General features: G+C 46.0%; 1 gene segment (V, D, J or C); it reads left to right on the top strand.

Annotated features, from left to right (window-relative positions):
• LOC128584452 (immunoglobulin lambda variable 4-69-like) overlaps positions 1-24,941 on the top strand; it is a 134,895-nt gene that overhangs the window by 20,632 nt on the left and 89,322 nt on the right.

The following is a 24,941-nucleotide window of genomic DNA, read 5'->3' as shown; positions in this document are numbered from 1 at the left end:
TAATTCACACACATCCATAGTGCACACTTGGATATTTAAAAGATAAAAAGAGAAAGATTTGTGGAATCAGTCTTTAGCACATTTAATACTTCTTGATCTTTGTCTAGTTTATTTCCTGAGGAGATCAGCTCATTTGCTCCCTTTTGAATCACTTTGCCCCTGTAAGCTTAATTATATCCAGAAAGGAGGACACTTGTGTGCTGGTTTATCTGCGGTCAGTTGAGGAGCTTATCTGTCTTTTTTTGATGCATTTGTAACCTAGATGTTGAATATAAATTGGCTTAGTTGGGAAAAAATAATATAAAATGCTGGAAAAAGTTCTATGATACTGGCATACTTAAATGTTGGTATGTTAACAGCATTTAATTTATAGGCAAATACAAGCAATTTCTATGTACTTTAAGATAATCTCCAATTCATATGGATATTTCAGAAAAGATTGTTTTCTTAATAAACTAGGGAGTTATAAATATACAAATATTTGTATAAAAAATATACAAATATAAACAACGTCTTTGCAGATGAAATTACTTAAGCTGAGATCATCCATTAGTAGGATGACCTCCTGGTGCATAGATGGGCCTGGTTTCCTAATAAGGTGGTCATGAGAAGATGGGGGACACAGAGAGAATGTCAGATGCTGATGGAGGCAGAGAAGAGACTTGTGCAGCTGCAAGCCCAGGAGAAGGAAAGAATCCAGACTGAGAGAGAAACCAGCTTCAAGAGCAGCCTGGGAAGTGAGATCATGGCTGACGTGTCCTGTTCTCAGCTAATGCACATCTTATTTCTTGTACAGTTTGTAAAGGAGATGCCCCTTCCCCTTAAGTGGGGTGAGCTGTGTGTCCTATTCCCACTGAGGAGACTCAAATAAAAGGATACAGACTGAGATGAGACTGGAGCTGCCCTGAGGAGGGGCCTCACTCTGCCCTTGGGCAGGGAGTGGGCAGTGGTCAATTCCCTGGTGGGGGCAGGAGCCCTTGGGCATCTGGTCCCAGACACACTGGACCTTGATGTGGTCAGCAGTGGGCGCTGTGGGGCTGTCAGTGAGGGCTCTGTGGGGATCAGCTGGGAACACAGACACCTGGCCCTGGACTCTGCTCAGGGCTGTCTGGGGCCAGCAGCAGAGTATACTCTGGGACCTTGGGGTGTCTCAGAAAAGCTCAGCCCGACCCCCCTCCCAGAAGTGGCATCCAGCCACTGTGGCTCACACAGGCCCAGGTGGGGTTGGATGGGCAGGGGAAGAGCAGCACATTTGCATTCAGGGCCCCTCTGTCTCCTCTGGGGCTGGAGTGGGGATAAGAGAGACCTGCAGAGTGTCAGCCTCAGCAGAGCTCTGGGTGTCTGCACCATGGCCTGGACCCCACTCCTTCTCCTCACCCTCCTCCTTCACTGCACAGGTCAGGACGGATCTCAACATCCACCCCCCAGCCCACTTCCCACACCCATGCCTGGACTGCCCTTCCCTCTTGTCCTTCCTCCAGGTCATAATGGGTGTCTGTGTTTCCAGGGTCCCTCTCCCAGTTTGTGCTGACTGAACCGCCCTCTGCGTCTGCCTTCCTGGGAGCCTCGGTCAAGCTCATCTGCACCCTGGACAGTGGGCACATCAGCTATGACATTGAATGGCACCAGCAGCAGCCAGGGAAGGCCCCTTGGTACCTAATGTGGCTTTACAGTGATGGACCAGCAACAAGGGGGACAGGATCCCTGACCACTTCTCAGGCTCCAGCTCTGGGGCTGACCGCTACTTAACTATCTCCAACCTCCAGTCTGAGGGCGAGGCTGATTATTACTGTCTAAATGGTGACAGCAGTGGTTTACACAGTGACACAGGCAGATGAGGAAGTGCGATCATGCCTCAGCCTTCTCAGGGTCTTGTTCTATGTTAATTTTTAAATTGTAAAATGTGTTCTATGTACTCAAACTGTACTTGAAATCACCTCTGATTTTAAATATTTTTTTCTCTCAATTTTACATTCACTGTTCCTGAAGTCTGAGGAAAACTAAAACAGAAACAAAAAAAAATCTGGTGACTTAGCCGGGCGTTGTGGTGGGCGCCTGTAGTCCCAGCTACTCGGGAGGCTGAGGCAAGAGAATCACTGCAGCTGAGGAGTTGGAGGTTGCTGTGAGCTGTGTGAGGCCACGACACTCTACCGAGGGCTATAAAGTGAGACTCTGTCTCTACAAAAAAAAAAAAAAAAAAAAAAATCTGGTGACTGCGTCTATGGAACTGGCCTGAAAACTTTGAAAATGACCCTCCTCTGGCTCACGTTTGGTCAGTGCCCAGGAACCATCCAAGCCATGGACAGTCCTACAGCATGGACAGCAGTTGTCACAGGAGAGACTTCCCCTTCCCTCCCAGTCACCTGAGCTCAGGGATGCCTGAGGCTCCCTACAAGCCATGGACTGGGCAGTGGAATATGAATTACTGACTGAGGACATGAGTCAGGGAGGAATTCCAGGCACAGAGCTGGCCTGGCTCACTCACAGGTTTCTGCACCTTTAGCTGTCACCTCAGGATAGAGGGTGGGTGTGGGGACAGCTATGGGCCTGAGGCAGCAAACTTCCCTGGGAGGTGAGAGGGAAACAGAAGGTTCCACCTCAGCTGGGAAATGCTGATCATGTACCAGGTGAGTTGGGGGAAGTAGGTCCTGTGAATGTGACTTGCCTACAGCTGATCCCACTCAGAAACATGGAGACCCCATGGACGGGTTTCCCTGAGCCCATGACACTGACTCCTGTGTGCTCCTCTTGTGCCACATTTGGACTTTTAAACACTCCAGGATGTGATGTAGGGTCTAAGGGACATTAGGGACCAGAAGTGTCCCAATGTGTGCCTATGTCATTTTTCCAGTGGAGCTCATCATGTGCATTGATTATTGGGGATGACCATGGAGCCTGGTTACCAAGAGTCCCCAGACAGAAATCCTGAGTCTGGGACCAGACAGCAGTCTTGGATGTTTTGGGATTTATTTGGATTCTCCTTTGTCAACATGACCTCCTTGACACCTTTGCTTCTAGGGACAGGGTCAGGCTGACACTGCTGTCATGGCTGAACCCAATGCCATGAAGAGCTTATACCCATGGGGGAATGAGACCAGGGTCTACCCTTCATGTTCACCATCAAATCCATCCCTCACCTGTCCCTGCCTTTGACCAACACCTGTTTTGACTTGACATAGACTTTCTTTCCTACTGTGTTCGGGCCCCAGCGCCTGCTGTATTTCTTGCTCCTGGCCTCTTCCCGCACCTTCTCAGTGCATCACCCCATCTCTGTTCACCTTCTCTTCTGTGCCTCCCTCTCAGAAGGACACGTGTGAAAACATCCCACCGACCATCCAGACGATACAGGAGTTTGCCACAAGATCCTTATTCACATCTCCAAAGTCCATTTTGCTGCAGGAAGTAACACTTACAGACTCAGGTATGGGGGCCCAGATTTCTTTGGGGCCCTTAGTCGACCTGCCGTGCTCACTTCACTCCTATGGGCAGCAGGAATCTGCATGTCTCCCCACAGGGTTTTTGTAATCATCATCACTCTCAAACGTAGGCCCCTCTGGCTCCTCATGGAATCAAACTGTGTTGAAATCCTAGTTCCATCACTGCATAGTGAAGAATTTGGCCTTGCCTGGAGAGAGCTCTGGCTTCTGTCCTTGGCATCCACTCAAGCTCCATAAACAGCAGCCTCAGTCCCCAGACTCCAGGGAGAAATATGTTCTGGTGAAGAAGCTATCACACCAAAAGATTTTCATTTCTCTCATGATTAGGGACAATGAGCGTTTTTTCATGTTTGTTAGCCATTTGTCTATCTTCTTTAGAGAAGGTTCTATTCATCTCTCTTACCCATTGATATAAGGGATTGTAGGCTTTATTTATGTTGACTAATTTGAATTCTCTGTAGATCCTAGTTATCAAGATTTTGTCTGATTCATAATATATAAATATATTTTCCCATTCTGATGGTTATCTATTTGCTTTAGTTGCTGTCTCCTTAGCTGTACAGAAGCTATTCAATTTAATTAAGTCTTTAATTAAAGACTTTATTTTTTGTTGTTTATTTCTTTATTTTTGTTGTTTCAAATACCATTGAAGTCTTCTTCATGAAGTCTTTCCCCAGTCTGATAATTTTGAGTGTTTTCACCACAGTTTCTTTAAGGGTTTTTATTGTTTCAAGCCTTGGATGTCGATCTTTTATCTATCTTGAATCAATTTTGGTGAGTAGAGAAAGGTGCAGGTCCAGTGTCAGTCTTTTACATGTGGTTATCCAGTTCTCCAAGCACCATTTATTGAATAGGGATTTTTCCCTCAGTGAATGTTCTTGGTAGGTTTATCAAAGATTAGGTGGCTGTAAGATGTTTCTTTCATTTCATGGTTTTCTATTGGGTTCCCGATGTCTATGTCTCTATTTTGTGCCAATACCATACTTCTTTAATCACTCTCGGCTTGTAGTACAGCCTAAAGTCTGATAGGCTGATGCCCTTGGCTTTGTTTTGATTACTAAGAATTGTCTTGACTATATGAGTTGTTTTTTTTTTTCTGGTTCCATACAAAAGAGGAATTATTTTTTCCAAATCTTAAAGTATGATTTTGGTATTTTAATAGGGATTGCATTGAATCTGTAGATTGTTTTGGGCAGTATAAACATTTTCACTATGTTGATTCTTCTCAGCCATGAGCATGGTATGTTCTTCCATTTGTTAATATCTTCTGCTATTTCTTTTCTTAGAGTTTCATAATTTTCCTTATAAAGGTCCTTCATCTCTTTTGTTAGGTATATTCCTAGGTATTTCATTTTCTTTGAAGCGACTGTGAAAGGAATTGCATCCCTGATTAGAGTCTCATCTTGGCTGTTATTGGCATATAAAAAGGCTACTGACTTGTGGACATTGCTTTTATATCCTGAGACATTATTATATTGTTTGATCACTTCCAGTAGTCTTGTGGTTGAGTCTTTGGGGTTCTCTAAGTATAAGGTCACATCATCAGCAAAGAGGGAGAGTTTGACCTTTTCTGACCCCATTCGGATGCCCTTTATTTCCTTCTCTTTCCTAGAACTTCCAGAACTATAGTGAATAGTAGTGGTAATAGAGGACAACATTGTCTGTTTCTAATACTAAGTGGAAAAGTTTTGAGTTTTCCTCCATTCAGTGTAATATCATCTGTGGGTCTTTTGTATATGAATTCAATTACTTTAAGCAATGTGACACCTATGCATATATTCCTCAGTGTTCTAATTGGCAATGAATGCTGAATTTTGTGAAATGGTTTTTTGCATCTATTGGAAGGATCATATAATCTTCGTTTTTGCTTCTGTTGATCTGGTGGATTATGTTTATGGACTTGCATATGTTAAACCAGCCTTGTATCCCTGGCATAAAACTTACTTGATGATGATGTATGACTTTTTAAATGAGAAGCAGTAATCTATTGGCTAGGATTTTATTGAGAATTTTTGCATCTATATTCATCAGTGAGATTAGTCTGAAGTTGTCCTTTTTAGTTGGGTCTTTGCATGGTTTGGGTATCAGGATGATGTTTGCCTTGTAGAACGTGTTGGGGAAGATTCCTTCCTTCTGAATTTGTTGCAATAACTTCTACAGTATGGGTATAAGCTCTTTTGAGGTCTGATAGAAATTCGGGGCAAAGCCATCTGGACAAGGGCTTTTATTTGTTGGGAGATTTTTTTATTGTTTCTTTGATCTCAGTGCTTGAAATTGGTCTGTTCAAGAGATCTATTTCTTCTTAATTAAGTCTAGGGAGAGGGTGTGATTCCAGGTATTGCTCCATTTCCTCCACATTGTCAAATTTCTGGGCATAGAGTTTCTTGTACTACTCAGACATGATCTCTTCTATCTCTGTGGCATCTGTTGTTATTTCCCTTTTATTGTTTCTGATTGAGCTGGGTAGAGATTTTTCCTTTTCTGTTTCTAGTTAATCTGGCCAATTGTTTATCAATTTTATTTATTTTTTCAAAAAATAAATTTGTTTCATTAATTTTCTGAATGATTCTTTTGATTTCAATTTCATTCATCTCTGATTTAATTTTGGTTATTTCTTCTTTTCTGCTGGGTTTGGGATTAGAATGTTCTGCTTTTTCCCATTCCATAAGATGGTTCATCAGTTTGTTGCACTTTTTCTGTTTTTTTAATGTAGACATCTAATGCAATAAATTTCCGTCGCAAGACTACTTTTGCTGTATCCCAATTGTTTTGGTAACTTGTGTCTTCATTGTTGTTATGTTTGAGAAATTTAGCAATTTTCTCTTTTATCTCTTCCTAAACCTAACTATTGTTCACTTTGTTTAGTTTCCAAGTCTTTGTGTGGGGATGAACATTTTTGTTGGAGTTGAGTTGCCACTTTATTGCCTTGTGATCTGGGAAGATACTAGGTGTAATTGCTATTCTTTTAATTTTGCTGAGGTTTGATTTGTATCTTAGGATGTGGTTGATTTTGGAGTACATACAATGGGCTGAAAAGGAAGGTGTATATTCTTTAGCTTTGTGATGGTGTGTTCTGTATATGTCTATTCATTGCATTTGTTCTAGGGTCACATTTATGTCCTTTTCATTTTTGTTCAGTTTCTGTTTAGAGGATCTGTCCAGTTCTGTTAGAGGGGTGTTAAAGTCCCTGACTATTATGGTGGTATGGAATATACTATTGCTCAGGCCCATCAAGGACTGCTTCATAAATCTGGGAGCATTTCAGTTCACTGCATAAATATTTAAAATTGAAATGTCATCTTGTTGAATTGTTTCCTTGACTAGTATAAAGTGTTCATCTTTGTCTTTATTAACTTTAGTTACTTTAAATGCACTTGCACCTGAGAATGAGATTACAACCCCTCCTTTCCTCTGATTTCTATTTGCTTGAAACACTGTTTTCCATCCCTTAATCCTGAGTCTTGATTTGTTCTTCAAGGCTGTGTGTTTCTTAGAGACAGCATATGAATGGCTTGTGCTTTTTTATCCAATCTGCCAGCCTGTGCCTCTTCAGTGGGGAATTCAGTCCACTGACATTTACTAAGAGAATTGATAAGAGTGGTGGAATTCTATTCATCTTATTTCGTGAAAGTACGTTGTATAGTTTTATCTTTTGGTCCATTGTGGAAGCTATGTTTTGACCTTTAGCTTCTGTTTTTTTACTGTGTTGGTGGTCCATTGTGGTGGTTAGTGTTGAGAATAGGTCTAAGTATTTACTGTAGAGCTGGCCTTATTGTGGTGAATTTCTTCAATGTTTGTATAACCACAAAAGATTTGATTTCTCCATAGATTATGTAGCTTAGCTTAGCTGGAAGCAGAATTCTGGGCTTAATATCGTTTTATTTGATAATGTTGATGGTGGATGACCTGGCACTGCTGCCTTGGACGTTTTCAGTTTAAAAGTCTGCTGTCATCCTAATGGCTCTGCCTCTGTAGGTGAGTTGGTGTTTAGTCCTGGTTGCTTACAGAATTTTTTATTTCATCAAGACTTTAGATAGGTTCATTACAATATGTCTTGGAGAGGCTCTGCTTGAGTTGAGATGACTCAGGAATCGATGTCCATCTGAAATGAGTGTGTCACATCCTTAGTAAAACTTGAGAAGTTTCCCTTTATGATAGTGTCCAGTAGGGCTTTCATTTATTTGGGACAAACTTCTTCCCCTTCAGGAATCCCTATTATTCATATATCTGAATGCTTCATGGAGTATCATAGTTGTCTAATTGCCTGTTGTACTTTGGGTCTCTTCTTTTCTACCTCTTCCAATACCTGGGTTAACTCGAGAACTTTATCCTCTAGCTCTGAGGTGTTTTTTCCCCATGGTCTAACCTATTTTTGATACTTTCTACTGAATATTTACATTCCTGATTGTCTCCTTTATGTCCTTAAGCTCCACCATATACCTCTATATTCTACACATCTCTCATCTGACATTTGGTTCTGTCTTTCCATTTTCTCATCCATTCCTTTTATTGTCTTTATTGTCCATATTTTGAAATACCTTTCTGTTGAGTATATTAATTCTTTATAGGTGGAGTCTTCTGCAGTAGCTGCCTCATGGTCCCTTATGGGAGTTCCTCTGTTTTGGTTTTTCATGTTGCCTGAATTTTTGTTTGGATTCCTCTTTATTTGTTCTTTCATGCTCTTCACCTTCTTTCTCCTCCTTTTTCCTTCTCACTGACTCCTTTGTTTTAAACAGAAGTCCTTGCTTTTGATGACAGTATGTTGCAATGTGTCGCTGGGACACCAGGTGGCACTGTGGCTTTTTGAGGAGTTAGAGAGCACAGCCAACAAACTCTATGGCCCTTATTCCAAACTGAGTTGCCTTTGATCATCTCCTTATTGTTTCCTCAGCATTCAGACCCTGTGGGGTTGGGATCTTAAAACTCACAAGAATCATTAAGGGGTAGGTCTCAGAGCGCCCCCTGACTCCAGGGCCCATGGGGTGTGGGAGTGCCTCAGCCTGTCCCAAGAGAGGAGTTCTGATCCCAGTAGATGGAATTAAGATAGCTGTGCTTACGGCCCCTGCTAAGACCTTCTCATGACCTTTCACGATGGCAGCCCTCTGGTCAGCATGACCTTCTCAGCATGGCTGCCTTGCCAGTCACCACAAGTATGGCATATCCACTACAACTGGAATTCAAATCTGGTTGTTGCATACTGTTGGAATTCACCCACTCTTCTAAGCTTTCCACTCAACACAGAGCTTCACCAAAAACCTGAAAACTTCAGAAAGGCTTCCTTCCATCCCAGGACTCTGTGGGCAGCCAGCTGATCCCAGTCAGTCACAATCACTTGTCTAATAATTCTGAATTCCACTGCTCTGGATCATATGCTATATCCAGCTCACCACCTTTATGCTTTGCTCCCTGAACTGTGACTCTGGGTTAGGTCTCCATGCCAGGTGTGGCTGGCTTCTCTCTTCTTCTCCAGGCATTCCAGGAGAACTCAGCTGAATGCTCCTTCTGGTCCACCATTTTTCTCTTCCCCCCTAAAAGTCAGCATTTGATTTTAAATTTAACTGACTATCAAGTCTGTTTCCTATTCCTGTTCTCAGAAAGGAAAGCCCCATTCCCAACCTTGTCCAGGTGTGAAAAGTGAGCTGGCAGAGTTTGGACTTGTGAAGCCAAGGTTTCCTAGGTAGAAGGATCACAGAATGTGGAGAATCAGTGACCCTGCCCCCAGGAATGGTGGCAATGCCATGGTGCATTGTCATGAGTGTTGTTATATTGTCATTTTTCATTTAGAAAAGGTCCCTACCCAAACATCACATATGACCTTTAATATCAACAAGTAAATAAAATGGTGAAAATTAGAAGGAAATCTATTAAAAAACAGAAAGAAAAGAGAAGTCTTTCCCAAAGAGAACTGGAGGATTTTGATTAAAGAAGGATCCTCAAGTGCATAGAGGGAAATGGCCACAGAGGATGGCTTGGAGCTGGGAGAGGCTCCACTTTCTTTAGGAAACAAAACAGAAATGAAATCAAACACATCCCAAACCTCTTTCAACCTTACTCCACTAAAGGCTCTTGCCAATGTCCCCACTGTAATCTCCTCCAGTCCCTTCTACAGTGGGTACCATCCTTACCCTCTCCCCTCCTGTCTCTGACTCACAACTTCCCCTCTCAATTTTCGGGTCTCCCTCCCTTGTATTCCACTTCCCTTCCCTCCTGTGGACTCCACAATGCATCACTAACATATTTGTATATGAACAGCCATGGAGGGTGGCGCCTGTGGCTTAGTTGGTAGGGCACCAGCCCCATATACCGAGGGTGGCGGGTTCAAACCCAGCCCCAGCCAAATTGCAACAAATAGCCAGGCCTTGTGGCTGGCATCTGTAGTCCCAGCTACTTGGGATGCTGAGGCAAGAGAATTGCTTAAGCCAGAAGATGGAGATTGCTGTGAGCAGTGTGACGCCATGGCACTCTACCAAAGGTGACAAGGTGAGACTCTGTCTCTACAAAAAAAAAAAATCAAAAAGAACAGCCATGGATACTATTCAGATGCTTACTTGGATGTCTCACTCATGTAATCTGTTTTTCTTGAACTTCTCTAATCTCACACCTGAGAAGAAACCCTGTGGGAGCTGATTCCCTTTCCTCATCACTGCAAGGACCTTCCCCTCCTCCTCCCTGTGTCTCCCCTCACTCCCCAGTGTTCCTGATGGGTCCCCAGCCTGCTCCTTTATTTTGCAGATACTACCTACTCTGCTCCCTGTGTGTGATCTCCTGAAGGATCCAGTGGGGAGAGAGAAATCAGCTTCAAGAGTAGCCTGGGAAGTTGGTTCAATGCTGAACTGCCCTGTTCTCAGCTAATGTGCATATTATTTCATGTGCAGTTAGTACAGGAGACACTCCTTCCCCTTAATGTGGGGTGAGTTGTTTGTCCTGGTCCCACTGAGGAAGCAGAAATAGAAAACTAAGGACTGAGATGAGGGAAGAGCATAATGAAAAGGGGCCTCATGTTGCCCTTGGGCATCTGGTCACAGACATGCTGGACTTGGGCTTGGCAGCAGGAGGCACTGTCGGGCTGTTGCTGAAGGCTCTGTGGGGCTCAGCTGGGAACCCACACACCTGGCCCTGGGCTCTGCTCAGGGTTCACTGGAGCCAGAATCTATGTCCTCTGTGGCCCCCTGGGAGCCTCAGGCCAGGCCCAGCATAAATCCACTTCTACAAGAAATGATACTCAGCCACTGGGGCTGCACACAGGCCCAGGGAGGGTTGGGCTGAGCAGGGGAAGAGCAGCACATTTGCATGCAGGGCCCCTCTCTCTCTTCTGGGGCTGGAGGGGGCATAAGAGAGACCTGCAGCGTGTCTGCCTCAGCAGAGCTCTGGGGTGTCTGCACCATGGCCTGGACCCCACTCCTCCTTCTCAGCCTCCTCCTTCACTGCACAGGTCAGGACGATCCGCAGCACCCTGAAACCCCCAGCCCACTTCCCACATCCATGCCAGGACTGTCCTTCCCTCCTTTCTTTCCTCCAGGTCATAATGGGTGTCTGTGTTTCTAGGGTCCCTCTCCCAGACCATACCGACTCAGCCGCCCTCTGCATCTGCCTCCCTGGGAGCCTCGGTCAAGCTCACCTGCACCCTGAGCAATGTGCAAAGAAACTACGACATGTATTGGTATCAGCAGCAGCCAGGGAAGGCCCCTCGGTACCTGATGTATGTTAGCAGTGGTGGAAGCTCTGGCAATGGAGCCGGGATCCCTGATCGCTTCTCTGGCTCCGGCTCTGGGGCTAACCGCTACCTAACCATCTCCAACCTCCAGTCTGAGGATGAGGCTGATTATTACTGTCAGACTTATGATAGCAATGGCATTGCTCACAGTGACACAGGCAGATGAGGAAGTGGGACAAAAACCTCAGCTTGCTCTTGAGCTTTCTCTATGACAATTTTCAAATTTCAAAATAGGTTCCATATGCACAAACTCTACTTGGGAGCAGCTTTGATGTTTAAAATATTTCTACTCTCAATTTCTCTTGAAGTGTTTCTGAAGTCTCAGGAAAACCAACACCAAAACCCAAAGCCCCATGATGACACTGAAATTTTGCTTTTTTATCCACATGTGATAAATCCAGTGTCTTGTGGGGATGACCATGTTTTACTTGAAATGCAGACATAAGCTTCTCTTGGGTCACATGTTGGTCAGTACGCAGGGACCATATTAGCAGGTGGACAGTTCTATAACATAGAATGTGCCCTTCCATTTGTCACAGCAGAGACCTCCTCTTTCCTTCTAGTCACCTGTGATCAGAGCTGCTTGAGGCTCCCTATGTCCCAGGGCCCAGGCAGGAGGATGTGAAATGCAGCTGAGGATATGGGTCAGGGAGGAATTCTAGACACAGAGCTGACCTGGCTTGTGGAAGGCTGACACCACAGCATCTATTTTGTAGGCCAAGTGCTATTTCCAGTACTAACAGACTTAAGTTTCTATTTCCCTGCAAATGCTAGGCCTAAGTTTCTATTTCCCTGCTAACGCCAGGCCTCTTCTCGTAAATCACGTGAGCGAAACTTGGAAGCTTGCCGTTTGGAACTTATCTACACCAAGGCCAGGTTGCTTGGATACCTGGTGACGTAAACCTCCTCCTTCACCTACCCTTATATACCCTGGAAGAACTTTGCAATAAACGAGACTTGATCAGACTCCTGTCTTGTCTCCATTCTTCGCGCCCCTTGCCCCTTTTTCATTCTCACCCCCTCCTGCAGGTATCCTTGTCGACTGACCCGCGGGCCGGGTCACTGGCTCACTCATGGGTTCCTGTAGTTGTCTAATCAGGACAGAGGGTGTGTGTGGGGACAGCTATGGGGCTGAGGCAGCAACCTTCTTATAGATGGTGAGTTGGGGAAGGGTAGGCTCCACCTCTGCTGGGAGCTGCTGAGCCTGTTTCAGGGGAGTTGGGAGGGGGTCACAGGTCTTGTGAATGTGACTTTCCTACAGCTGATCCCACTCAGGAACATGGGGAACCCATGGGTGGGTTTCTCTCAGACCATAGACACTGACCTTTGTTCCCCCTTCTCCTGCTTCATTGGAGCTTTCCAATAGTCCAGGCTGCGATTGTGGGTCTGTGGGACATCAGGGACCAGAAAATCCCCTACCTGTGCCCATGTCACCCTCCCTGTGGAGCTCATGTTGTGCCCATGTCCCAAGGTTAGTTTCTACTGCACAGACAATGTCACAGACTATGGATGTTGTGACCATGATGCTTGGTGATCAAGGGTTCCCAGAAAGCAAGCCTGAGTTGTGACTAGACAGGAGTCTTGGATATTCAAAGGTTTAGCCTGGCTCTCCTTTGTCACCATGGCCTCCTTGACACCCCTCACCTCTAGGGACAGGGTCAGGCTGACCATCACTATTAGATGTAATTACAACTCAATGACACCACAAACTCCCGTCCATGGGGCATGGAGACAGGGATGTATTCCTCACGTTCACCTCCAATTCCTCCCTCCCATGTCCCCACATTCTACCAACCTCTGCTCAGATTGTGGCTTCTGCTGTCACTGCTCCCAAAAATCCTGAGGCTCTTAACTTTGGCTCATCCTCATGGGGCTGATGAGAATCCCACCTTCTCTCACTGGCTTTCCCTATGCAAGTAGCACTTTTGTCTTCAGAGGCTACAAGAGCGCCCCCTCCACATGTGGGAGGGGTATCATGAGGAATAGAAATGCAGCTTAGGTGACATGACAGACCCATCTGCCCAGCCCCCTGGACGTTGCTTGTATCTGCCCTGGGCTTTGTGAATCATTTCCTGGTCCCTGAAGCCTTAGGGAATCTGGGATTTCCTTATCCTCAGAGTGTGTCCCCAGGGGACTCCTGGGTCCCAGATGCACATTAGTCCTCCCTGTAAGGAGATGGCTCTGGGACTCCTCACACTTCCCTTCCTGAGGTTAATCCCCAGGAACCTGATTCTCTCCTCCCTCTGTTTTCATAGTTAAGATGGTGCTGAAATGCACCTCAGTTCTTGGGGACTAGGGACAAAAATCACAGCCCACACAGCACTGTCACCTGGGCAAGCATCTGCCAGAATCTTTCAAGGGAGCTGCTCTCTACTCCCTGATCCTTCCTGCACCAGGATGGGCTCCTGGACCTTGGAATTTCTTGCACCATCCAAGTCTTGAATCCTCCAGTGTCGATGGGTGACCAAAGCCTGGGAGGAGGGAGGAGTGACCATCTAATAGGCAGATAATGTCTCTCTGGGTGTTATCAGAAAGCACTGCCAGAAGTCTGTTCAGACAGAATCTCCATCTCCACATATGTCCCTCAGGAACTAACTGTGACAGTGAAGTCTGACCCTGAGGGACTTGTAGGCTGAGTGTCTGCAATACTTGGCTCTGGCTTGGCCTAGGGCTGGTGCAGAAGGGAAGCAAGAGGGAGGCTCAGCTGAGGGTGGCCCAGGCCCAGCTGTCCTGTAAAGTTCTGATCTCTCTGCAGTGTGGGTCCTGCAGAGACAGCCTTAGGGGGGCTGAGGCCCAAGGGTTATGCATAAAAATTGAAGGGTGCAGGGGGAGATCAGAGGACAGGTTTGGGGCAGATGTGGTGATGGTTGTGCAGCACTAGGGAGAGATTTCCCTTTGTGTCCTATAAGAAAATGAGGTCCCTGGCCTAGATCAGTGACAAAGTGAAAACCTGAAAAGTACCTGAGTGCTGAAGCCACAGGAGGTCTGGGGTGGTACCTGAGGGGTCCTTGTGAAGATCACTTGACGACCATAGTCAGTGTCCTCTATCCAGGGCCTCTTGTCACCACCTGCTGTCCCTCTAGAGCCTCAGAGCCTCTGGGGTGTGCAGATGTGGGTCTGTCCTAGCACTAGCTCCCAGGGGCAGGTCACACTCTGCCCTGAGTGGGGCTGCACAGCCCAGGGGAGAAGCACAGATTTGAAGAAGGCGCTGCCTCTGTTCCCGGTGAGGGATGTGTGAACAGATGGGGGCCTTGGGCCTACAGTAGGGGCATGGGGGAACAGAGCAGAGGTGCTCCCCACACGAGGTCTTCTCCCTTTCTCTGCTGCCTTCCTTGGCTCACTGACACTCAGGCCAGGTGAGGGCTTGGGCCTACCTGAGGGTTCCACCCAAGCCAGGGCCTCTGTCCCAGACACTGTGCCCATACTCTGTACTCAGACGGCAGAAGTGGTTACTCCATGGGCCTAGGGTAGGATTAGAGGGTGGGGATGCCCCCTTGCTAATCTCCTTTCAGTGCCCACTGAGAAGGATCAGGAACAAGCAGACCCCAGGGCCACCTCCTCCTGCTCCCTCAAAATTGTACTTAGTGTCCACATTGCTCTGGAAGGCGTGTCTGGGACTGAGAAAATTCATTCATTCATTCACCTTTCTTTTGGGGATCTGCGTCAGTGAGGACCTGGAGGAAGAGGGGGACCAAGAGGGAGAAGCTGGGCCCAAGGTTTGGCCACCTGGAGATCAGGTTCTGCTCTGCCCAGGGAGGAGGAAGAGGAGCAGCTCCTGGTGCCCTGAGGGGCTGCCCTGTCCCCACTGGGCTTCCTCCTCTGCTGCAAGGGACCCAGACAGGGTCAGCCCATGGGGACAACTCAGGTCCTCTGGTCCTTCTCCACCTGAATGAATCCTCTCTGCAGAGCAGAGTCCAACAGGGGTGGAGGTAGCTGGTGGGATCCCATCTGTGTGCGATGACTCCACCCTCCAGGAATTAAGGAGGACAGAGGAGATTCGGGTGCCCCTGTCCACACTGCGGCGCCCAGGAGACTGGGTAGTGTTTCCCCACATGGCTCCGTGGACGTCACATGTGACACACAGTCTACAAGAGGACACTGTGAGCTGTGTGAGTTCCCACCCCCCAACAATAAGGCGACCACCCTCCACCCCTCCTTTGGAATTCCCAGGATGCCACCTGCTCCCACTTTGAGCACCTGAGCAGCAGCAGCAGCAAGTCCAGTCAGCACAATTCAGGACCCCGCCCAGAGCAGCAGAGCACAGGGGAAGGGCGAGCTGGGACAGGGATCCTTTGATGGGAAGGGGGCATGTAGGGTTTCCTAAGAGGATGGAGGGAGCAGCACCGTCCCACATTGGCAGGCATAAGGGGGTTGATGACAGGCACGTGGGATTACAGAGCTGAGACTGGACTGGGCTGCGACTGGGGCAGTCTCCCACAGGTGCTCTGGGCCCTTCCAGATGCCTCACAACCCAGCCATTCACCCCCCACCCCAGCCTCTCCAGGGTCCAGGCCTCCCCTGCAGGCCCCAGTCTCTGTGAAGACCCCACGGTGGCTTCCTCTCTCCCATGGGTTCCCCCTCGTCTCTTCTTCCTTCTCATGTCACCTTTTCTGTCTCTCCAGGGAACCCCAAACCTCTGAGATCCTGTCCCTAAGTCACTCACCAGCTCCCCCCCCCGCCCTGAAAGCCCTTTATCTCAGGCACACACAGAGCCTCCTGGCTTCCCAGGGCCCTGGGGAGGTGTCCACTGTCCTTGGTCAGGTTCCCAGGCACATCCCTGCCCAGGACCATAGTCCTCACATCCCTCTGAGCGCGTTTCCTCTTCCCTCCTGTCTTTGCCTCCCCTCTCATACCAAACTCAGTGCCACACTGTGTCCAAGACACAAGGCTCAGGTGGCTCACCTGGGTGGAGTAGACACAGGCACTGGACACGCTCCGCAATGGGAAGGTGAGCCTGCCAAGCGGACAACATTCTGTGCAAGGTCACATGTCCTCCCAAGGGTCCTCCCTGCTCTTCTCCCTCCCACACGGAGGCCAGTTGTGGGGCAGACTCACACCTGGAGGGGCCGATGGTCCGTGATGACCTGAGCACTCACTGAGATGGCCCCTGTTACCTCCAGGCCTAAAATTCACTCCGGAGTAAGTCCGTGTCCTTTTGCCTCTGTCCTCACTTACTACGTGATATGTGCCATTCTAGACATAACTCATGTTCCATGTATCCTTAATATTTGGGTTTCTGATTATATTTTAAGAGTTAAAAATAGAACGTGCATCTGTCATCCCGGGAAAGATAATCCAAAGCCTCTCTCCACAAAATCCATCCTCCCTGACAGCTGCACGGTCTGTCCCAGGATACGTGGGAGTGTCCCTGCCTCACACTGGTGCTGCTTCCTCATCTTGTGGGGAGTGGGAGGAATGCATATTGGTGGAATATGGATATTCAGAATTCAGGGCCTTTCCCCCTTTCCTCCAAAAACTATCATAGAATGTTCCACCGAACAGGACCCAGGAAAGGACAAGACAGGCAAAGAAGTGGATGTTAATTTACATGAAGTGCCTCTGACTTTGCTCTGTAAGTGGAGCAAGAAAGAAATGTGAGGCAGCTCTGTCTTGATTTTGTGTACTAAGGAGCAGGGTTATGAGCTGTCCCATCCTTCCCGGGGTCCCTCCTCCTCACATGACCCAGGAGGCCCTGGCTCCTGACTCCTGCAGTTGTCCCTCCCCAGCTCTGCCCATTCCCTGCCCTGTGCTCACTGGTCTCTGCCCCTCTCCTGCTGGTCCAGCTGCCTGCAGGGCCCATCCCCGGGACAGAAGCTGACACCTTCTGGTAGAGTGGTCAGAGTTTGTGGTGGCAGAGCAGGGGACACAGCCACATCCTCTGGCTGAGGAGGGTGCACCCTCCTCAGTTCTTCATTCAGACTCCAATCATCCTGCCCTGATTTATGATTTGACTGACTGCAAATCTAACAGTCAATGCTGACACAGGGGAATGTGTCTCGCTTCTCCTTAAAATGACAGAATGAAAATGAATACAGAAAACCACTGAGCAAAACCCAGGTGCTAGTTCAGATTTATTGACAGAAACTCTAGAAAGTCTCATAAAATTGTATTCAACATGTCTTAGATAAAATAAAAAAATCACTTGGAAAGTGAAGAACTGGGGAAATCAGAACTTGAATGTTCTCACATAATACCAAGGTGATTTAGGTGATGGAATTATATGGTAGATATATTCAAGTCATCAATCACCATTTACATTTAATGAGCTATTTCATATATTTTATTGCATTTATGATTTATTTACTTTATTTTTTAGGTATAATCTTTTATTTTTTTAGATATTTTTTATTCAATCATAACTTTGTATATTGATGCATTTATGGGGTTCAGGGTACTGCTTCAATATACAATGTGAAATGTTTACATTGAGCTAAGTAACACATCCATCACAATTATACTCATTTCTTAATAGTTTTGAAATGTACCATTGCATCATGCACATTAGGTGAGGTCCCCACAAATACCCTTCCTATATTTTTAAGACAAATAGTAAAAGAGAAAATTTCAGAGAATGGAAGTCACAATAACAAACTAAAGAAAAATATAAAACAAAAATTAAGGAAACAAACAAACTCAAAAATTAAGGAAAAAGACTAACTCAGGAATAACTGTGAAACCAAAATTCAGACAGAAAATGTACTTATGGCAACTAAGAAGTATGAGCCATAGTTATCACATTCCAGCAGGAGGCATTGTGGGTTCTCTCTGAGCTGATCAAGCCTGATACAAAATCCTGGTTGGCATTTATGTTCCCTGGACCTGAGCTCACTGGCCTGAGTTAGAGGGGACAGCCGGTGCTGCCTCGGAAGGGCTAAACTCAGAGCCCACAGCAGCGCGGCCTGTCTGGTGGAGGAAATAGAATCAGATGGTGCTGGTGGTTTTGACGAAGAGCTCATGTCTGTGTAATGCACCACCCAGTACATAGTCTTCCCCCAAGAGCTGAGGCGGAGATAAAAAAAAAAAACCCTGAATTTCCCTCCTCCTCCTTCTCTTCAGGGAAGAGGGTTCTCGTTTCTCAGCTTCCCTCCTTGGAGCAAAGCCGTCATTCTTGGGGTCGCAGCCCAAAGTCCAGGCTGAGGACTACTGCAGGCTGCACTACAGTGGGGCTCAGTACAGGGAGATGCCCAGAGGGGACAAGACGTACACCTGCCTGTGACTGGGACTGGGCAGAAATACAATAACATGGTATCGGGATCACATGATCAGACACCTGCGCTCTCAGGGCAGCCTCTAAGTTGAGAGAAATGTGGATGGAATGGTCTAAATTGCTTTCCATTCCCACTTGAGTCTGATAGTGGAGGATATCTGTGGATAATTTGGGAACAAGTGGACCACAAAAAGCAGAATTTAATTATTCCATGTTCTGAAGTTATCAAGCACATCTGGATCTAATCTACAGATTGAAGTCCAATACACTTCCTTCAGAAATAAGCATTTCCAAGGATGTAGTTGTTTTTGCCAAGAGTAAAGTGAAGAAAACCTTTTTATGTGTAACAATAAATTCAATTCATTAAGTTACATGTTCAAACAACGCATGCACATTGAACATTTTAAAACACATTAAAAATGTAAATTATGAAAAAGGAGTCTTCCTCTCTAGAGTTAGGCTTAAATTCATCCCTCTAAGAAGATATGTTGAGGTCTTCACCCATAGTAATTTTAAGGTGACCTTATATAAAAAATATTGTCATTGCAGATGAAATTAATTAACAAGAGGACATCATTAGTAGGGTGACCTGGTGAGATGGGCCTGGTTTCCTACAGAGATGGTCATGAGAAGACAGGGGACACAGAATGTCACAGGCTGATGGAGGCAGAGGATGGACTTGTGCAGCTGCAAGCCAAGGGGCAGAAGATAATCCAGAGGGAAAAGAAATCAGCTTCAAGAGCAGCCTGGGAAGTGGTATCACGGCTGAACTGTCCTGTTTTCAGCTAATGTGCATCTTATGTCATGCACAGTTTGTACAGGAGACACCACTTCCTCTTATTGTGGGGTGAATTGGGTGTCCTGTTCCCCCTGAGGAGATTCAAATAAAAGAATAAAGACTGAGATGAGGTAGGAGCTGCCCTGAGGAGGGGCCTCACTCTTCTCTTGGGCAGGGAGTGGGCAGTGGTCAAGGCCCTGGTGGGGCAGGAGCCGCTATCGGGACCCCCTGGCATCTGGTCACAGACACACTGGACATGTGCTGCGCAGCAGGGGGCAGTACGGGGTTGTCAGTGAGGGCTCTGTGGGGCTCAGCTGGGAACCCAGACACCTGGCCGTGAGCTCTTCTCAGGGCTCACTAGACCCAGCAGCTGTATCCTCTCTGGCCCCCTGGGAGCCTCAGGCCAGGCCCAGCATACACCCACTTCTACAAGAAATGACACCCAGCTACTGGGGCTGCACATAAGTCCAGGGAGGGTTGGGCTGGGCAGGGTAAGGGCAGCACATTTGCATGCAGGGCCCCTCTCTCTCCTCTGGGGCTGGAGTGGGGATAAGAGAGACCTGCAGCGTGTCTGCCTCAGCAGAGCTCTGGGTGTCTGCACCATGGCCTGGACCCCACTCTTCCTCTTCATCCTCCTCCTTCACTGCACAGGTCAGGACCATCCTCAGCATCCTGACTCCTCAGCCCACTGGCACATCCTCCCACACCCATGCCGGAACTGTCCTTCCCTCATGTCCTTTCTCCAGGCCATAATGGATGTCTGTGTTTCCAGGGTCCCTCTCCCAGCTTGCACTGACTCAGCCTCCATCTGCATCTGCCTCCCTGGGAGCCTCAGTCAAGCTCACCTGCATCCTGGACAGTGGGCACAGTGGCTACAACATTGCATGGCACCAGCAGCAGCCAGGGAAGGCCCCTCGTTATATCATGCAGCTTAATGGTGATGGAACCAGCTGCAAGGGGGACGGGATCCCTGATCGCTTTTCTGGCTCCAGCTCTGGGGCTGACCGCTGCTTAACCATGTCTAACCTCCAGTCTGAGGATCAAGCTGATTACTACTGTCAGACCTGGGAGAAGGGTGGTGCTCCTCATAGTGACACAGGCAGATGAGGAAGTGGGGAAAAAACCCTCAGGCTTCTCAGGGTCCTGTTCTATGTAATTTTCAGATTTTTAAATATGTTCTATATACTGAAACTGTTCTTCAAAGCACCTCTGGTTTAAAATATTTCTTCTCTCAGTCTTCCATTCAATGTCTCTGAAGTCTCAAGAAAACTAAAACAGAAACAAACAAACAACAAAAAATCTGCTGACACTAAAGCATTGACTGTCTCTGTGGAACTGGCCTGAAAAGTTTGAAAATGACCGTCCTCTGGCTCACATCCTGGTCAGTACCCAGGGACCATCCCAGCTTCTGGACAGTCCTACCACATGGACAGCGCCCCATAAGTTGTCATAGGAGAGACTTCTCCTTCCCTTCCAGTCATCTGTGTTCAGGGCTGCCTGAGGCTCCCTACAACCCATGGAGTGGACAGTGGAATGTGAATTACCTACTGGGGACATGGTTCAGGGAGGAATTCCATGCAAAGAGCTGGCCTGGCTCACTCATGGGTTTCTGCATTCTTAGCTGTCACCTCAGGATAGAGGGTGGGTGTGGGGACAGCTGTGGGCCTGAGGCTGCAATCTCCTTGTGGGAGGTGAGAGGGGAAGTGGAGGTTCTACCTCAACTGGGAAATGCTGAGCCTGCTTCAGGGGAGTTGGGGGATGTATGTCCCATGAATGTGACTTTCCTGCAGCTGATCCCATTCAGTAACATGGGGACCCCATGGGCGGGCTACCCTCAGCCTGTGACATGGACTTCTTTCCGCTTCTCTCCTACTCATCTGGACTTTTAAACAACACTGCCAGGATGTGATGTAGGGTCTGTGGGACATCAGGGACCAGAAGTGTCCCAATGTGTGCCTCATGTCACTCTCCCAGTGGAGCTCATGATGTGCACAGATCATTGGGTGTGACCATGGAGTCTGGTTACCAAGAGTCCCCAGACAGAAAGCCAGAGTGTTTGACCAGACAGCAGTCTTGGATGTTCTTGGGTGTAGCTGGATTCTCCTTTGTCACCATGACTTCCTTGACACCTTTGCCTCTAGAGAAAGGGTCATGCTGACCACTGCTATCATGGCTGAATATAGCCCAATGCCACAAAGAGCTTCCATCCATGGGGGAATGAGACCAGGATCTACCCTTCACATCCAGGATCAAATCATTCCCTCACCTGTCCCCACATTTGACCAACACCTGCTCAGATTGTGGCTTCTTCTCTCACTTTTGCTCCTAGAAAGTCTGATGGTCTCAACTTGCCTCATCTTCATGGGGTCAATGAAAATCATACTTTCTCTCACTTGCTTCCCAGTGCAAATGTGGCATTTGCCTTCCGAGCTTGTAAGAGCTGCCCACATGTGTTTGGAGGGTATCACTGGGGATAAAAATGCAGCTGGTGTGACATGGCTACCCAGGTACCCTCTGCCCAGTCCCCTATATGTCACCAGCATGTGTTCAAGTCTTTGTAGATCATTCCCTGAGCTCTGAAGCCTTAGGGAAACTGGGCCCTCCTTATTCTTACATTGTGTCCCAGAGAAGTCCTGGATTCCCCGGTGCAGGATGAGCCCTCATGTAGGAGACGGCTCTGGGGCTATTCACTGTCACTTTCCCTACTTTAATCCCATGAACCTGAGGCTTTCCTCTCTCTGGGTTCTTTGGGGACAAGAGGGATACAAAGCACAGTTCACAGAGAGCTGTCATCTGGTCAAGCAGCACTACTAGGTCATCAATTGTCCTCATTTCAGAATTGAGTAAATTGGATTCTTGTTTCTCCGTTGTTGTGATGCTTTACAAAGAAGAATGTGTTTCAACTCCATCCAGATTAATACAAAAGATGTAAAAATTCCATCTTTTTTAGTGGCTGAATACTATTCCATGGTATACATATACCACAGCTTGTTAATCCATTTCTAGATTGGTGGCATTTAGGTTGTTTCCACAGTTTGCAATTGTAAATTGAGCTGTGATTGCAAATGTCCTTATAGTAAAATGATTTTTTTTTCTTCTGTGTAGATGCCCAGTAATGGGATTGCAGGATCAAATGGGATCTAGTCTGAGCTCTTTGAGGATTCTCCACACTTCCTTCCAAAAAGGTTGTACTCATTTTCAGTCCCACCAGCAGTGTTACAGTGTACCCCTCTCTCCACATCCACGCCAGCATCTGTAGCTTTGAGATTTTGTCATATAGACTATTCTCACTGGCATTAGGTGATACCTTAGGGTAGTTTTGATTTGCATCTGATAATTAGGGACGATGAGCATTTCTTCATGTTAGTTAGCCATTTGTTTATCTTCTTTAGAGAAGGTTCTATTCATCTCTCTTTCCCATTGATACAAGAGATTGTAGGTTTAGATTTGCATAGTCCCCAAATATTATGGTGGTATGGAATATCCTGTTGCTCAGACCCATCAAGGTCTGTTTCATAAATCTGGAAGCATTTATTTGGGTGAATAAATATTTAAATTTGAAATGTCTTCTTGCTTAATTGTTCTTTTGACTAGTATAAGTGTCCATCTTTGTCTTTCTTAACTTCAGTTGCTTTAAATGTACTTGCATCTGAGAATAAGATTGCAACCCCTCCTTTCTTCTGATTTCCATTTGCTTAAAATACTGTTTTCCATCCCTTATACCCTGAGTCTTGATTTGTCCTGAAAGGCTAGGCACATCTCCTGGAGACAGCATGCGGATAGCTTGTGCTTTTTTATCCAATCAGCCAACATATGCCTCTTCAGTGGGGAATTTGGTCCACCGACATTTACTGAGAGAATTGAAAAGTCTGGTGGAGTTATAGTCATTGTATTTTGCGAAAGTCTGCTATGTAGTTTTTTTTTTATTGTCTTTTCTTTCTCTTTCTTTCTTTCTTTCTTTCTTTCTTTCTTTCTTTCTTTCTTTCTTTCTTTCTTTCTTTCTTTCTTTCTTTCTTTCGTTCTTTCGTTCTTATTATTATTAACTCATAGCTGTGTACATTAATGCAATCATGGGGCACCATACACTGGTTTTATAGACCATTTGACACATTTTAATCACACTGGTTAACATAGCCTTCCTGGCGTTTTCTTAGTTATTGTGTTAAGAAATTTATATTCTACATTTACTAAGTTTCACATGTACTCTTGTAAGTTGCACCGCAGGTGTAATCCCACCAATCGCCTTCCCTCCACCCAACCTCCCCCCTCCCTCCCCTCCCTCTCCCCCTTTCCCCTATTCTTAGGTTATAACTGGGTTATAATTTTCATGTGAAAGCCATAAATTAGTTTCATAGTAGGGCTGAGTACATTGCATACTTTTTCTTCCATTCTTAAGATACTTTACTAAGAATATGTTCCAGCCTCATCCATGTAAACATGAAAGAGGTAAAGTCTCCATCTTTCTTTAAGGCTGCATAATATTCCAAGGTGTACATATACCACAATTTATTAATCCATTTCTGGATCAATGGGCACTTGGGCTTTTTCCATGACTTAGCAATTATAAATTGGGCTACAATAAACATTCTGGTACAAATATTGTTGTTATAATGTGATTTTTGGTCTTCTGGGTATATACCTAGTAGAGGAATTATAAGATTGAATGGCAGATCTATTTTTAGATCTCTAAGTGTTCTCCAAACATCTTTCCAAAAGGAATGAATTAATTTGCATTTCCACCAGCAGGGTAGAAGTGTTCCCTTTTGTCCACATCCATGCCAACATCTCTGGTCTTGGGATTTTGTGATATGGGCTGATCTTACTGGAGTTAGATGATATCTCAAAGTCGTTTTGATTTGCATTTCTCTGATGATTAAGGATGATGAGCACTTTTTCATGTCTGTAGTCCATGCACCTGTCTTCTTCAGAGAAGTTTCTCTTCAAGTCCCTTGCCCAGCCTGTGATGGGATCACTTGTTCTTTTCTTGTTTATATGTTTGAGTTCCCTGTGGACTCTGGTTATTAAACCTTTACCGGAGACATAACCTGCAAATATCTTAACCATTCTGAGGGCTGTTTGCTTGCTTTATTTATTGTGTTTTTGGCTGTGCAAAAGCTTTTTAATTTGATCAGGTCCCCATAGTGTATTTTTGAAGCTGCTTCAATGGCCTGGGGGGTCTTTCTCATAATATACTCACCCAGACCAATTTCTTCAAGAGTATTCCCTGCACTCTCTTCTAGTATTTTTATTGTTTCATATCTTAAGTTTAAATCTTTAATCCATTGAGAGTCCATCTTAGTTAATGGTGAAAGGTGTGGGTCCAGTTTCAGGCTTCTACAGGTTGCCAGCCAGTTCACCCAGCACCATTCGTTAAATAGGGAATCTTTTCCCCACTAAATGTTTTCAATTGGCTTGTCAAAGATCAAATAATGGTAAGTAGCTGGGCTCATCTCTTGGTTCTCTGTTCTGTTCCATACATCTACCTCTCTGTTTTTGTGCCAGTACCATGCCGTTTTGATCACTATTGATTTATAGTATAGTCTGAGGTCTGGTAGTGTGATTCCTCCTGCTTTGTTTTTATTTCTGAGTAATGTCTTGGCTATTGAAGGTTTTTATCTGATTCCATATAAAATGAAGTATTATTTTTTCAAGATCTTTAAAGTATGACAGTGGAACTTTAATAGGGACTACATTAAAATTGTATATTGCTTGGGTAATATGGACATTTTAACAATGTTGATTCTTCCCAGCCATGAGCATGATATGTTTTTCCATTTGTTAACATTTTCAGCTATTTCTTTTCTT

This window comes from Nycticebus coucang, chromosome 4 (assembly GCF_027406575.1).
Source record: "Nycticebus coucang isolate mNycCou1 chromosome 4, mNycCou1.pri, whole genome shotgun sequence".
NCBI classification, from domain to species: domain Eukaryota; kingdom Metazoa; phylum Chordata; class Mammalia; order Primates; family Lorisidae; genus Nycticebus; species Nycticebus coucang.
Note: the sequence above shows the minus strand (reverse complement) of the source record. Positions and strands in the feature narration are given on the sequence as shown.